This window comes from Pteropus vampyrus, unplaced genomic scaffold, assembly GCF_000151845.1.
Source record: "Pteropus vampyrus isolate Shadow unplaced genomic scaffold, Pvam_2.0 Scaffold36, whole genome shotgun sequence".
Classification (NCBI taxonomy): Eukaryota; Metazoa; Chordata; class Mammalia; order Chiroptera; family Pteropodidae; genus Pteropus; species Pteropus vampyrus.
Window position 1 is genome coordinate 7711239 of NW_011888817.1, and position 17316 is coordinate 7728554.

Consider the following 17316-nt stretch of genomic DNA (forward strand, 5'->3'; position numbering starts at 1 on the left):
GGTGAGTTAGGGCGGGGGAGAGGCTCAGCCCCTGCCAGAGGGTTCTGGTTGCCATGGAAACTGTGCGGCTGGGCAAGGCTGGCCTGAGTCAGAGCCCCCTCGGCAGGGCTCCAGCCTCCAGAGCTGGGTGTACCTGAGCCCAGGCAGGGATTCACTCCGGGGTTGGTCCTGTCGCCATTCCCACTGTGTAGGTAAAGGTGACCTCTCCCCATTTCAGAACCTCAGGGCAGATCACCCAGGCTCCTCCTGGAACAGCCTTCACTGGCCACCCCCTTCTCCATGGGTCCTGCCAGCAGAGATGGGAGGAGCGCAGGCTGTGCTCAGTGCCTTCGGGTTTAGAGACCACGGCTGCTGAGACTGAAAACTGAGGCTGATGGGGCAGGTGCAGGGGACTCCGAGGATCTGGGGCTTCTAAAGGCCCCCAGAAGCCTTTAGTTCAATCTGCTTTTCTGGATGGAAGAGGCGAGGCCTTGGAGTGTGGGTAGTGCCCTCACAGCCCTCCGGCATCAGCACCAACTTCCCCAAAGGTACTTGTCCCTGACAAGTGCAGCTCCTGAATCTTGGCTAGAAATTTAGGGGACTCGGCCATCTGTTGCCTCTTCCCCTGTAGGTGGGCTCTGAGCTGAACATATCACCATTGACCCTGAACAGCTGTCCTGCTGGTCTTCATGGTACAAGTCTCATTCCAAGTTTGTGAAACTTCTTTTAATGCAGCTGAGCTGTGTCAGTCAAGGAGGATACCATCCCAAGGCTTGTGGGGGCCATGAAGGGTGCTGGGCAGGGATCAGTGAGACTGTACTGTGTTTGGGACAATCATTCTGTCTGGTAGTAAGGCATTGATGGAGGCTGCCCCCCAACATGTGTGCAACCCATGGCAAGAGAACCAGTGAGGACCATAGACTAAAAAATGATGATTAAAACCTGTTAAATCCAATATGCTCTAACCTCCTACCTGGATTGACGTATTTTCATGACCTGGAAAGCCAGGTATGAATTTGGAATAACCAGACTCCTCTGCCTCCTGTTGGACTATGTTGTGTGAGCTGACCCCTAACCCCGGTCCAGTGCTCCTTCCCTCCCCTGGCTCGGCCACACCAGTCTCACACATGGTGCGCTGCAGGCCCAGGCTCTGTCCTACCCGCCCCACAAACAGCTGCACTTTTTGAGTCTGAGCACGTGCACACTGGCCGTGCGGTTCACTCTCGGGAGAATGGCCCCAGACATGAGGCTGCACAGCCCCGGAAGCAAGGTCGGGTCCATCAGGAAGGGAATTCTGGGCTTGGGGTACTCAGAGATTGTCCCCTCGTGCCCTCAGACTCCTGATGGGAGGGGCACCGCTGTAGCAGGGGCCACCCGCTCAGGTCTCAGGGTTACAGGGTGGATGGATAGAAGGAGTGGCAGTGGGGGAGGGACCAGGAAGGAGGATGTAGGGATGTCTGGGCCAGAGACGGCCAGGGCCTGAGATGGGACAGTGGGGTGAGTGTGGGGGAAGGGCATTCCAGAGGTCTGAAGAAGTTAAAATTGTCCAGACTCAATGGTCCCTGGGGTGTAAGGAGAGGGCAGAGTCAGAGAGGCCTTCTTGTTTTTGATATGGGTGAGCAGAGTTTGCAGGGACAACACCAAGATGGAAACGAAGGGGAGGAGCAGGTCTGTTGAGAAGAGAAAGGGTTCAGCTTTGAACACGTCCAAGGACAGGAGGCCACGAGCTGCCCAGATTGCAGAGGCTGCAGGAGCCCCAGACAGAAAGGTCCAGGAGGTGGGTCAGCCTGTCCAGCTCGACTGTGTGTCCAGCTCTTAGGACCTGCCAGAACATCAGAGACCTTCACTGTGGATCACAGATCCAAGGGGTTGGCAGCAGATAGCAAGCTGGAGCTGTTAACACATGGCCGGGGGGTGGGCCCATGGGCATGGATGAGCTCACAGAGGAGGGGAGGAGGAAGGCGATGGGGAGACCCACCCAGTCTTAGCCAGCTCCGACTGCCGTGGCCCAGTTCCACAGGCAGGGGCTTAAACAACAGAACGTGACTTTCTCACAGCTCTGGAGGCTGAAAGTCCACGACCAGGATACCATCAAGGTAGAGTTCTGACGAGGGCCCTCTTGTAGGTTGCCAGCTTCTCATTTACCCTCACATGAAGGAAAGAGAACAAGCCGACTCTCTGGCCTCTTCTATAGAGACACTATAGAAGTTGTGGGGGCTCCGCCTCTTGACCTCATTGAAACCTAATCACTTCCCAAAGGTGATTACCTCCTCCTAATACCACTGCAGTGGGGGTTAGGGCTTCAACATAGGAATTTTGGGGGACACAATTCAGTCCATGGGAGGCATCAATGTATAATAAGAACAAGGAGAGACAGAGAAGGTGAGAAGGCGGGTGGGAGAGGTAGCAGAGACTCCGAGAAGGTGTTGGGGAGCAGTTTCGGGAGGGCATCAGACGGGGGTCCAGCCCGGGTGAGAGAAGAAGTTTGCTGCCCACAGCAGTAAGGAGTCAGACTGATGACTGCCATAATAGTGATTTAAACAGCTGCCTGGAAACACTGAGCAGATCACTGATTTCCACTGGGAGAAGAGGAAGCCTCGTGAAGCTCTATTTTCGACCGTGGTCTCAAAGGTGAGGTAGAGATGGGGAGGTGGAGTGGTGGGTGGGGAACAGGTGTTGGGGTGGGGAGTGCAGACCATTGTGCTGGAACTGAGGGACCTGGTGTGCCCGGGGCAACGGTGCAGGAGAGAAGTGGTCACAGAAGATTTGAAGAGGGAAGAGGGACGTGCTCGGGATCCGGCTGACAGCCCAGGGCTAGGACAGGCTCTGCTGCTGGAGGATGGAGACTGAACCTGAGAATCATAGAGCCTTAGATTCCTAATGAGCCATGAATGAGAAGAACGACATCACACTATCTTAAAGCCTTAGAATCTTATCAAGTCTTATAATCTTAGGATAATTCAATGATCGAATCTCAGAAACTTAAGTTTTTAAAATCACAGAAATTTTGAATCTTAAATTGCTTGAGTGTCAAGATCTTGGCCACCTCTTTCTCCTGGTAATGATAGTATGTACTCTGTGCTTAGTGCTTTGCACATACTATGTCATTGTGTCCCCATGACAACCCTGTGAAGTGGGACTATTATTTTGCCTGATTTTCCAGATGAAAAAACTCAGGCTCAGTGAGTGTAAATCATTGCTGAAGGTCAGACACCTTATAATCAGCATGGCCAAGACTTGGCCCTGATCTATCCGCCTCCAAAGCCCATGCTCACAGCCTCTCCGCTGAGGGGCACACCTCCAGGAATGGGGAGCTCATTACTCTGCCCCAGGACTGTGCATCCACTCTAACTGTGAACATATCTCTCCTTCCCAGGGCATGCCCCCATTGTCCCCATATCCACCTTGGGAATCCCCTAGAGACAAATCTTCCCCCAGGACTCTCGTAGGGAGATGAGGTAGCCACTTCAGGTGGGACGGTAATGGCCCAGGAGAGGACAGCCTTAGCTTAAGAAAATCCCATCTGTGTGAAAGAGACGAGAGTTTACCCTGAGGAGGGAGTCGGCCGGTGACGTCGAGCAGTCTCGCTCAAAGACAGACGGAGAGGGAGCCCGAAATGATAGGGAGGTGGAGTGGTGTGGTTGGGAATGTTGGGGCACAGGAAATGTGGAACAGGGAATGTACAAAGCGGAAATCCAATTCTATTCCAGGGGTCAGCCATGGGACCTACTAAGATTGCAATCATAAAAGCTGTGCCTTTCTCAGCTCTTTTCTCTGAAAACTTGTTCTGCAAAACGTGCCTTGTGCCATCCGTCTTCTAAGATGGCTTTTTTAAATGAAGCTGTTTGTTAAGTGGGAGAAGAAAATGGAGATTGATTAAGAGGGGCGAGCAGGCAGAGCTGCTGCAGACCCAGTGGAGGAGATTCAACAGGACAGAGAGTGGGTGGGCGGGGCAGGGAGAGCTCTTGCAGTCCAGGATGGAACCCCAGGCACAGCTGGTGCACATGACCGGAGTCCCAGTGACAGTCCCTGACAGTGCCTGGCCTCGCTGTGTGCCCGGCTCTGGGGCGAGCACTTTGGACTCGTTGGCCCTGTGTGTCCTCACACAACCCGTGCAGCAGGCTCCAGGACTGCCTTCGTCGGTTTGAGCTGCTGTAACTAAGTGCCATAGAATGGTGGCTTATAAAAAACAGACATTTATTTCTCGTGGTTCTGGAGGCTGGAAGTCTGAGATCAGGGGACCAGCAGGGTCATGTTCTGGTGAGGGCCCTCTTTCTAGTCCTCTTGTAAGGGCACTAATCCCATCCACGAGGGCTCCATCTACATGACTTAATTACCTTTCAACACTCACCTTACCTTTCACTTACCTTTCAACACTCAACTCTAGATTTAACATAGAAATTTGGGGAGTGCACAATCATTCAGTCCCTAACAATGACCATCTTCGTTGCACAGATGAGAAGCTCAGAGAAGTGCAGGCCCTTGCCCAAGCTCACACAGCCAGTGAGAAGCAGAGTGGGGACTCGAGCCTGGGACTGTCTGACTCCAGAGCCTCTTCTCTTCACCAGGGTATCACATAGTGTCTGTATTCATAGAAACGGGGCCCAATATCTGTACTTTTAAAACCTCCATCTCACCATATGACATTTTAATGCACAGCCAAAATTGGGAACCCCTGAGCTGCCTCAACCTCCTCCTTGTGCAGATGGAGAAATCGAGACCCCCAGAGGTGTAGCACTCGCACAGTGTCACACTGCAGGTCAGAGAGTCTGGAACCTGCACCCACTCTCCAGTAAATGTTCAAGGTAAGTACTTACAGAGCTCATCACTGAAGACGGATGAGGAGACAGAATTGGCTATTGCTGAGTGTTATGGGCAGCCCGGAGGGAGGGCACGGGATAGATTCTGCTTCCACCTGCATCTCGAGTCCTCTTTTGCCCCCTCCTCCTTCCTCAGTGCAGACAACTCCCATCTAAGCCAGGCTTCAAGGGACCATGATGGATCACCGTTGTCCCTGGCTGCAGATGGCTCATCCACCGCCCTGTGCCAGCCGCCCCAGCCTGGTGTCTATAGCAGAGGATCAGTGAATGATTATGAATGGGAGAAAGAAGGGAGTGCCTGGGAAGGGGGTGCTCCAGCTCAGGATGTCACAGGAGAAAGGAGAGCAACTTGCTCTCAAGGCAGCCTGACTCCGGGCTCTGCACGGTGTCCTTCCATCTTTCAAATTAAATGTTACACCAAATGAGGGGGACCGAGGATGTCTCAACCAATAAATCATATTGGAAATGGCAGCATCTCACACTCACAAATGGGAACTTTGCCTCTCCAGTGAAGGAGGCTACTGTCCCATTTCCCAGAAGGGCAGATCTAGGCGCAGAGGTGTGAGGCCATGGCCAGAGGTTGTCCAGATGAAGGAAGAAGGAAGAAGGAAGCCCGGCCTGGCCCATGGCCTCAGAGCTCAGCATCTATCCACCAATCCTCCTTTTCTCTGGGTGTTTCCTGACCCAGAAAATCCCTAAGAAGCCCTGAGAAGCTCCCCCTACTTCATCACTCCCCCAAAACTGAATTAAGTAATTCTTGCTCCCATTCATTTACCAAATGTACCAAGTGTCCACTGTATGTCCACCCTGCACCAGGGACACAGCCATAATCGAGGCAGCCACATTCTCGCTCTGTTACCACGGGGTCGAGCTCCAGCATGGGAGGCAGTTAAGCACACAGGTAATGAGACACAGCTGTGCTGAGGTCTGTGCTTGGTGCCTGGGAGCTACAGATCCAGGAGGCTTGGAGGGGAAGCCCTAGGCAGAGGGGCTAGGGGTGCAGAGGCCCCCAAGGCAGAGAGAGCTGGGGTGGATCTCTGCAGTGGGAGGCCTTGGGCTCCCCAGCTCTGAGCAGCCCCATCAGCTTCCCAGTGAGCTGGGGTCTTCCCAGGTTGTCTCTCCCCTGACTGGATTCTATGACCCCATTTCCTGTCTCTAAAACAGTTCATTCACTGCCCCAGGCTGGCCTTGCCCACAAGCTGAGATGATCTCCCCGACAAGTGATGGTGGCCCCATCCATAAGCCAGGCTGCCTTGGAAGGACACTGCAGAGTCTAGAATTGGGTGGCCTTGAGAGCAAACTGCTCTGCTTTCTCCTGTGACATCCCTGAATTGGAGCACCATCAGGCCTGTGTGTCCCTCCTGCTAACCACCACCTATTCCCAGCCTCCCCTGCAGCCTGAAATCCCGTCTGCACCCCCTTCTTTGGACTTGACGGTCTTCTGGGGGTTTGTGGGGAGGAATTTGTGTTTGAATCTGTGTCCAAGAAGCCACCAGCACCCCCGGACCCCTTTGAGGGCAGTGTCCTCATTTGTAATCAGGTATCCTCACTCCCCACAGGGCTGCCCAGGGACTGAGGGCATGTGAAGCCTCTGACCCTGAGTCCCACCAAGGAGGTCCAGTGAACAAAGGAGCTTTACTCTGTGAGCTCACAGGCCTCAGACCCGAACTATGTGGAGCAAACGTCCCATCCTGTAAGCCCCCTAGTCCTCAGGCAAATGGGCCTCTCTCCACCTGTTCCTCTGGTCCCCAGACACTGGGCACTCCCTGGACCAGGACTATGTAACTGGAAGCCCCGGTAGCCTGTAAAAAGCTGGAGATGGGAGAGAATGGACACAGAGGAGGAAGGTAACATCAGTCAGATCCATTTTCCCTCTAGTGTTAGTCCTGACTCTGCCTCTGGTCCTGGGTGTGGATAGGCCAGGAACTCTGGGAAAACTACTGAGGACAGAGGATGGACAGGACACTAACAGCCTGTGGGCCTCTGATAACGCTAAGAATCATAACCAGCCAAACCCTCCGTGGGCATCGTCTCTGGGATCCTCTAAAGCCTCGGGAGGAAGACACAATTATTGGTCTCATTTTAGAAATGAGGAGGCCGAGACTCAGAGAAGTACTGTTGCCTGCTTTGCCCCTCATCTCTGAGTTTACTTCTAAACCACCAGATTTGCTAACCAGCATCACCTCACCAGTCTGCAGCCCTTCTGCCTGTGTTTTAAGGTGATCTGGAAATGGGGGCTGTGCTATTTACAGACCAGCTACAGAGGTGAGTGTCAGGGATGAAGGGATGCTGAGTCCTCCTGGACCAGCCTCATTGGAGGCTCACGCCAGCTCAGGGGCCTGCTACAAGGACTGTGGAGTGAAGGGAGAACCCATGAGCCTGGAGCAAGTGACACTGCTCATGAACCCACAATCAGGTGGAGGTCAGCCTTGCTGAGGGGACAGGAGGCTTTCAGCATGGACCCCTAGGACATGAACTACTGGGTTTAGAATGGACTCAAATTGGTCTGATATTTGGAACTGTGAGATCAGCCTGGAGAAGCTTGGACCTCCGGAAGGAGCAGGGATGCCTGAGAAGGAAGCCAGCCAAAAGGAAGTTAGGGATTGGAGCCACAGAGACAGTGGGCCTTGACAGAGGGGCTTAAGCACCTGGATTTATCCACACCTGAAGTGAGACCGCACCATAGACTCTGTATTAATAATAACCAAAACACACTCATGCTGCACTTATAGGTGATCAGAAAAGCACTTTACACACATTAATGCATTCAGTTTTCACAACAACCTTCTGAACTAAGCACCGTTATTCCAATATTACAGTGGAGGCAGGGCAAGGGGAGGGGGTGGTGGCATCTGAGGCACAGAGAGGTTAAGTAACCTGCCCAGAGTCACAGTTACTGAATGGCACAGCCAAAATTCAGACCCAGGCTGTCTGCCTCGAGCCTGGTCCTTGATCCTCTCTCTTGCACTGCAGTGAAATGCAGTGAGAAGCAAAGCGTAATGAAGTCAGCTCTGTAAAGGTTGGAAGTGGGAGTATGATGTGTCCAAATTGTCCTTTATAAAGTGCACTTGTAGTTCAGACTTCAACAAATAGTAGCTCAACATCTACCGGGTGTCAGGCCCTGTTCTCGGTGCTGGATAGACTGGAGGGAGGAGGCCAGCTAGGGTGCTATTGCAATAGGTGGGCAAATGGAGACCCAGAGAAGAAAAAAGGCAGTGCCATGGCACCTGGCAGGTAAGGGCAGGTGATACGGGACCAGCACCTCTGACTCCCCACCTGAGCTGGTGCCCCAGGCTGCTTCTTGTCCTTGTCTTGAGGCTTTCAGATACCCAGGAACCTGCTGTGATGATCATGCAGCTGGGAAGATGGTGCCGGGGCTGTGGATGGTGAGACGGGCGCCCTCAGGGGCTGCTGAGGGTTGTGGGGTGTCTATCAGGGCAACTTGCAGGAAAGCAACTGGGCGATAAAGACCCTGAGCCTGAGAAACATCACTTTTCTTGATGAGGTGATTCCACCTGCAGGAATTTGTCCTCAGGACATAGTCAGAGACTCAGGCACATGGGGCCCAAAACTCATCACGGCCTGATGTGTATAAGAGAATAGGCCTATAATCCTCTAAGTATCTGCCAGGCGAGGATGGTCATGTAAATTTTGGTGCATCTGAATGAGGTACAATTACAAAGCTTTCAACATCATGTTTTTGAGGAATTTTCAGTGATGTGGGAAAATGTTGATGATGGAATGGTAAGAAAGAAATGAATATTGAGTACAGTCCTAATTGCATAATATTTTAGTATGTGCAGAGAGAAAGCTCAGATGATGATGGTGATGGTGATGATGATGATGATGATGAAGATGAAGTCTACTTATTGAGTACTTGCTATATGACTGCCTTTACTTCCACGACCTCATTTAAACCTAACAATCCTGTGTGGCAGAAATCCTTAGAGTTCCCATTTACAGAAGGGGAAATGAGGCACAGAGAGGCTAACTACTTGCCGAGAATCACAGAGCTGAGAGGACTTGAGCCCAGGTCTGGCAGCATCTGAAACCCTCTCTGCACTCTCTACCACTCTGTGTGTGTGTGTGTGTATGTGTGTGTGTGTGTGTGTGTGTGTGTGTGTGTGTGTGTGCGCGCGCGTGCACGCACGCCAGGCTGGAGGAGTGGGGAGGATGCTTACAAGGAGTCCCGGAGCTTTATGGAGGATGTGATAGTTACAGGTTACGCCTGGAGGATGTAATGGTTACAGGTCATTGTCATCCCTGTTTTATAGACAGTGGTTCATGGACCTCCTCAAGAGAGGTGGTGATGGGGCTTGGACCAGATCTGTGGATTTCACCTCCCAAGTTCTTACCTCTACCATGAGCACCTGGTTGGGCTGTCGGGGGTGGGCAGGCACAGGCGGAGCCCCAGCCATGAGCCCTAGGCACTTGCCAGGACAATCTGGGACTGTGTGGATAATGCACAGAGTTCCCCTGAGATCTTTTTTTGCCCAGGCCAGCCCATTCCTACTGTAGACAGCCCCAGTGACTCTACTTGGCTATATATCCCTGAAGAGTCCTCAAGTTTATCCAGGTATTGGATAGCAGCCTTTGGAACCAGGTGGAGCCAGATGCCACTGGCTGCCTCATAACCTACCCTCGGCTCATTAGAGCAGCTTTCCCATCCATCACCTTCAGAGAAAGGCAAACACAGAGAAGGAAGATCCAGGAACCATCACTCAAGGGCTCCTCAAATGCAGAAGCCACAGTTCTTCCCCATTCGCTGATGAATTTTTGAATTATTTCCCTTAACACTGATTTCTGCCAGACACCTCACCCTCATCACGCCACCTCATGTTCCTTGCAGCTCTTGTGCCAAACCTGGCCTCATAGCAAACTCAGCCGCGGGCTGGTGGGCAAGCTCTCCATCCAGGTCCATGTGCTCCTTTATACACCTGAAGACTAATGGATTTTATCCTCCACTCCGGAACGTGCGAATATCTCATCACTGCTGTGCTGAGGGATCAAGATGTTCTCCCAAATGCGGCGCAGCAGGTCCAAGCAGAGGTGCGAGGCTGCCGGGAGGGAGAAGGGGGACCCGTACGTTCCTCACCTCTACCCACCCCTCCCTGCCACCCCACCCTGTGGCCCACACCTCTCTTCTGGGGTGCTTGGAGCAGGAATTTTTAATGTGTAGGTGTGGATGCCTTGCCTACTGGAGACTGGCTGCCCAGCCTCATTCCAGCAGAATCTCTGGTGCAGCCAGACTCCTTCTGTAGCTGTCAGCCGGGGCCACATGAGTTCACAGACTCTGAAAGCAGGGAGAATGTCAATTGACTCTGTGTGTGTGTAGTTTTTCTTTACAAAGTGTTTCCTCTCCATCCCCCATAGCCCCGAGAGTCACAGGACTTACCAGTCCCACCTAGAAATGAAAAAACTGAATCACAAAAATGTAAGTTGTTCTCAAGTAGGTTAAGTCCCCCTCACCAGGCAGTCTTATTCTCTTGGTGACCCTGTAACCCAGTGTCACAGAGGGGGCCCTGACAGAGCCTGGACTTGAGTTCTGGCCTCTTTGACACCACAGTCCTCCAGTGCTCTTGTCCATAACTACCCAGGACCTCCACATGCAGCCCATCTTTTGCCCTTGACAGACCCATCTTTTCTCCAAGGGTAACACCCAAGGACCTTTACCTGCCTCCGCCATGGCTTGGCTTCTCTTCGGTCCCCTCACACCCTGGCCCTGTCTTCCAACATGCCCAATGTCAGGGTCTCTCTGGTCATGTGGGGCCCTGAATTAAACACATTCAGACTTTGATTACATATACCTTGTGTGCCTAACACTTACCCTTGAGTTGCCCACCCCTGGGAGAAGCGTTTGTGGCCTTATTCCTAATGTGCCCCAAAGTCTCGGAGTCTTAAAGGATCTTACTCTTCCTCAAACACAGCGAGCACATTCATGCCTCAGTGCCTTTGTACTTGCTGCTTCCTCTGGCTGGAAGCCTTTGCCCTCACATACTTAAATGACTTGGGCGTTGGTTGGGTGTCTGGGCAAAATGATAGTTGAGGTCCTTGACATCTTAAAATTCTATGATTCTAATATCTGACCTTAGGTTTCATAGTTTAAGATTCAATCGAAGTAAAGATTCTAAGAAACAAGAACATGTGATTCTGGGTTTTGATGACCTCCGGGTTCTAAGATGCTGAGATTCTCACCAATGACCCTTTGCTATGGGAGAAACACCCACCAGAACCTCCTATCAGCTAAGAGTAGGTTTTTCCTCTTTCTGGCTCCCCCAGCCAGCCCCATAATGCACCATATCAATGTGGTCTTTTGTGGCTTAGACCTTGTAAATTTATTGTGCATTTTTAGTACCATACATTCACTTTATATGCATGTCCTGGTATCCAGAATACATACTAGATGACGGATCTTTGGAGATGTTCTGTGCATAGAGGACATAAGTCTTCCAGGAAGTGATTTTGACACAGGGTGCTATTCCTGTACTTGCTGCAAAGCCAGCTGTTGATTGGGCTGCCATAAGCCTAGAAGAGGGATGAGGGTCCCTTTTTTGTCAAAGGGGCTGAGAAGGGTCCTTTGTTCGCAGAAGCTTCCAGCCAAGCAGGAGAGCACTTCCCATCAGGTCTGGGCAGTGCCTTCTGGGAGGAAAGAACTAGCTTGTGCTATAGATGTTACTACCCTATTTTAAAGAAGAAGAAATCGCCACCCAGGCAGGTTTTGCAGAATGCTTGAAGTCACAAACATAGCTAGAAGACAGGGGTCCAGGCTGCCCAGCTCATCTTGAAAGAGTTAATGGAGAAACCATTCAGAAGCTGAAACTGTAGAAGTGTCCACTTCCCTCATCGACATCAATTACACCTTCCCACAGACATCCCTCTTTATGTCACATAAACACATCATTCCCAGTTAGTCAATCTGTAATGTTAACTAAATGTGTGTTGATCATCAAAGGCTATATTTAGGCACCATGTAATTAATCACGACAACACAGGAGGTGAATATGGGATCTTATTTAATACAATAAACTTGCAAACATCATGGGAAATTCTTCTTTTTCATCTCGTGCATTTGGAGCCTTGAAAGCTATTGCCCAGTTCTTATCGATTAGCAAACCATTAAAAATTGATGAAAAATTTCACTTAATTGACCACAGTGAGAGGTGCGCCTGGGATGGGGAAAACTGTAAGGGAAGCCTCAGCTACATGGACACTCTCTGGGGTCATTATCTCTCAGATGGCTCCCACAGGGTCTCTATCCTGGCTGGGATTCAGGCCTGTATGCTTGCTTATCTACTCATGGGCACCATGGCCTCAACCTCCCATTTCGTCAGCTCTAATCCGCCCTCCAGCCTGGCCATGTGCATGGTCATTCTAAAAGGTCAGCTTCACTGAAAAGCTGCCTTGGCTCCTTATTTCCCCAAAATGCTTTAGCCTGGCATTCCAGCCCCTCATGTTGTGGGCTGACCTCTCTCCCCGTTTCATCTCCCTCCGTGTCCCACCCTTGGCTCTGGCCACACTGAGTTATCGTCCCAGTTTCCTGCACTGAGTTCCATCAGGCCTACAAGCTTTTGCACATCTCTGCTCTTTTGCCCTCCTCTTGTCTTTCCTCTGGCCAGTTCATGCTTACCATGAAATCCACCTTGCTCTACTTCCTCCAGGAAGCCTTCCCAGATGACCTCAGACTGTTCCTACTTATTAGGCCTGAATCAGTTACCTATTGCCACAGTTAGACGGCCTAATAAAACTCATACAACCACATTTATTTCTTGCTTCTGGGTCAGCTGTGAGTTGCCTGGGCAGCTCTGTTGATCTTGGCTGGACTCACTCACATATCTAGGGGTGCTCCATGGTTGTTGGCTGGTGTGGGCTGACCTTGACTGGGGTGACAGGAGCAACCTGGCTCTGCTTCATGCTTCTCTCAATCTCTTGAAGGCCAGTCCAGGACTGTTCTCACAGCAATGGTAGGAATGAAAGAGGCGGCCCAGTGCACAGCCCAATCTCTGTCACAGTAGCTTCACATCTGTTGACATCCCATTGCCAAAAGCTAGTCATATGGGGGAGCCATATACTTTCTGTCAGGGGCTGGGACAGCTGCCCATCCACAGTGAGCGGGGTGGGTACCGCAAAGTTATGTGGCAAAAGGTGCTGAAGTGGAGAGCCAGTGAGGAATTGGGGCCAAACAATGTACACTGCCACAGAGATTTTGCATTCATCTTTCAAAGCTCTCAAGACACGGCAATGTAGCATACTATATTATAGTTGACATACAATAAACTGTGCATATTTAAAATGTCATTTTGATGCATTTGACATATGTATGTACCCATGAAATCTACCACAATTGAGATAATAAACATTCTTGCCTTAGCCTGTTCAGGTTGCTATAACAGAAATACCACAGACTGAGTGGCTTAAACAACATTTATTTCTCACCGTTCTAGAGATTGGAACATCCCAGATGAAGGCACCAGCAGATTTGGTGTCTGGTGAGAGTGCTCTTCATGGTTTATAGACAGCCACCTTCTCACTGCTGTGTCCTCACATGGCAGAAGGGGAAAGAGAGCTCTCTGGGGTCCCTTTTATAAAGGCGCCGATCTCATTCACGAGGGTTCCACCTCCCGAATGCCCCACCTCCTAATATCATCATTGGTGGTTATGATTTCGACATGAATTTTGAGGGGACGTAAATGTTCAGCCCACTGCAATACCCATCACGCTCCCATGTTTCCCCTTGCCCCTTTGGAATCTCTCTCCCATTTCTCACTGCCACTCACTTCATCTGTCCTGGGCAACAATTGATTTTGATCTGCTTTTTGTTACTATTAATTAGTTTTCATTTTCTAGAATTTTATCTAATAGAATCATACGGCATGTACTCTTACTTTTCTAGTTTCTTTTAGTCAGTATAATTATATTGAAGTTCATCAACAGTATCAATATTTCATTACTTTATGTTGCTGAAGAGTGTTCTATTGTATGGATATATCATGATTTGTTTATCCGTTCAACTGCGGATGGTTGTTTCCAGTTTATGGCTATTTCGATAAAGCTTCTGTGAACATTGGCGCATGAGTATTTGTATGGACATATGCTTTCATCTCTCTCACTTCACGTCAGAGTAAAATGACCACATCATATGGTGGTATATGTTAAACTTTTTATGTAACTGCCAAACTGTTATCCAAAGTGTCTATACTCTTTTGCATGCCCTCTAGCAGTGCATGGGGGTTTCAGTTGCTCCTCATCCTCACCAGCACTTGGTATTGTCCGTGATTTTTCATCTCAGGGTAGGGGAGAGTGAAGTAGAATCGTGCTGTGGTTTTATTTTGCATTTCTCTAATAACTAACAATGTCGAACATCTTTTCATGGGCTCAATGTCGAACATCTTTTCATGGGCTCACCAACCTCTTCTTTGGTGTAACGTCTACTCACCGAAGATCTTTTTAATTGGGTTCTTTGTTATTATTGAGTTTTGAGGGCCTTTCTATGTTCTGGATTCAGACCTTTATCAGATTTATGTTTGGCAAATATTTTCTCATAGTCTGTGGCTTGTCCTAGGTGAAACTTTTACACACGTCAGTCCCCCATTCCCACTATAATCAATGTTTGGTCAGAGCTTGGCCAAGAAGGCCAATGCTGACGGAACGTGTCAGGGTCTGACCCGTCTCCTCCATAAAAATAAGGTAATTGTAAAAAATTTACAAGGAAAGCGACTTGTGAAGCCTCACTAAATCCATCTTCCTGTCTCAGATTACCCTGACTCTGTGGGGGTGTCATCCTACAAATCATGGTCATTGTCAGGAACAGGTGTGGCAGATGGGAGGGGCGATTAGGCACCTTGTCCAACATCATTTTGCTGATCCAAGATCACCTTCTAATGGGCCAGACTCATCCAGCCACTGAGCTTGTTTCCCTTGGGGGCTCTGTGAGGTACTAAAAGACAGATAAATTGAAGCATCAGCTTCGGCTCCCAATTTTCTGATGAAAACAAGTGTTTTCATTCACTGAGCAAAATATCTTAGTGGAGATGGATGATAATAGAGGTGAGACTAGGGAGAGTTAATTTCTGCTCCTCCTGACAGGGCTGCTGAGGAAAGGCCAGAGGGAGGGCGGGGATGGGGGACCGGGGAGGGAGAAGCTTGTGCACACAAAGGGCATAAAAATGTTCATGTCCCAGGCCTGACATTTCCTGAGGACACCCTTTCCTTGAATGTTGCAAGTAAAACAACCTCAGCCGGAACCCCTGAGTTGGGGTATGTTCAGCCCTGTCTCCATGGCTCCATCCAAGGATTCCTGGCATTAAGAGCATCCCTCTAGCTCCACTTGCTCTGAGTTCCAGATCAAGCTCTTGATCCTTCAAATCCTCTTCTCCCTGTCTGGCCTCCTGCAGTCACAGCCTTTTTCTGTCCCTTTGTTGCCTAAGCCTGGAAACCTGCTGGTCTCCTTCATTTCGTGCAGGACACAAAGAGGAGGTTATTACCTCCCACTGACATTCCAGAAGGTTAGGGAGCAAGGCAGGGCTTCACGGCACAGGAAAGAGACAGATGGCTTCTTTCAGGGTTCCAGAAATCTCCCTGAACGGCCTCTCCCTTCTTTGGCTCCAGCTTGCTGCTCTGGCGATGACCCCCTCCTTAGCATCCCTCCGCAGGCTGTTCCCCAAATGCCATACTCCCCTCAAACCCCTCCTTCTTAGGCTGTCAGGTCCCTACCTCCTTTTCCTATTGCTAAGTACATAGGAGTCCATCTTTGCACATTCCTGTAGGCCCAGGAACAGCTTTCTTTTCCCCCAAGGAAAAAAAATATCTGATAAAGTCTGAATTATGAAAAGCAAAGTGACAAGCCCAAGGCTCTCTTAGGATATTATTTTTCCTGCTGGTGTTTGAATGTCCCTCAGAGATTTTAATGTCATGTCTGGATTAGGAGGGCGGGGATCCATAACTCTGCGCCTCTCATAGGATTATTTATGGCCCCATATGGCAGTGGAATAGAGCAGACACATGCTCACACCTCCCAGCACTGAGCACAGACTTCCAGGAAAGCCCAGCCTATTCTGTGAAAGTTCATTGACAAATCACACTAATTTTTAAATGCCAGATTTTCCAAATTGGTCTCAGGAAAACAAGTTCTCAGTGAAACAAGTTCTGGATGGCAGTAAAGGATTTCAAGCACAAAGATTGTTATAAGTTTGAGGAACATTATATACAAAACTCATTAGCAGACTAATGGACTAGTAGACACTCAGAGAGTCCTACATTTATGAAAACTCTCTGAATGCTGCAAAGAAAGTTTCAAAGCATCAACTAAGATTGATTCTTACAGGCCTTTCATAAGAGAAATAAAGGTTTAACTAAAAGACGGAATGACACTATTTCATGGTAAAAGACAGGCTTTTCTAAAAAGAATAGCTGGCAACTTTATACCAACAGATTACATTGACCTGATTTTTCTCATTTCACTGTGAGCCTGAGACAGTTTCAGCCCAGGTTGCCATGACATCAGGTTAAAGTCTGTCCATCGGCCCCAATCAGGACTGGGGAGACCCTCATTCACTGTTCCCTCCAGGCCCGAGGGGACCCAATGTGAGTCATTTACGCCATGGGCTTAATTTCATCTCCCTCCACCCAGGTCCATGCCCCCTGCCCTAACTCGCCCCTCTCTCATCTGTTCCAGGTTTGGGACTCTGAACCATGACCCAGGCCTGGAATCAGTGTGACTAAGGCAGAGCTGAGAGCAACAGTCGCAGGCCAGAGTTCAAATCCTTGTCTGTGTTCTGTCACCAACTCAACCGTGTGACCTTGGGCAGGTTACCTCCCTGCTCTGGGCCTCAGTTTCCCCAATTCTACTATAAAGGGTAGGACTGAATGATCTCCTGGGCCCTCCTTCCTCTGGTTCAAGAATCTATGATTCTGCTTAGCAAGGTCTTGCTCAGATATTTATGAAAAAATGGCACAAGTTCTATTCTGATGCTCGTACTTCAGGAGGTAAGAAAGGAGGACAAATACCACAACCAGAAATGAAAACACACAGCCTCATACTGGTTGTTGCTGCCCTGGCTGCAGGGAGCTTTTGTTCCCAGTGTGAGCTAAGCAAAGTGAAGCCCTGAGCCCAAAAATGTGTCCATCCTCTGAGATGTGGGTTTTAGGATTAAGTCAGTGAGAAGGAATGAAGGTCCTCCTAATGACAGAGCCTTGGGGGAGATGAACCAGCGAGGAGGGGGCCGGCACCTGATGGCAGGAGAAGGGACACGGCATGGGAGAGAGAGTGTCACCACCATCATCATCTTCATCACCTTCATCATTGTCATCATCATCATGATCAGAATAACAGCTAAAAACTATCATGAGCCTCAGCCTCCTCTATAATGTGGCTAGCCCAGGCCCAGTGCACAGTAGGTGTCCATACTGGCTGACTGATCAATTCGGGGGTCATCAGTGAGGTCTATTTTTATTCTTGCTGGAACAGCATCTCTTCACATTTCTGCAGTTCACAGACCAGCTCTTGGTGAACTTCTAAGAG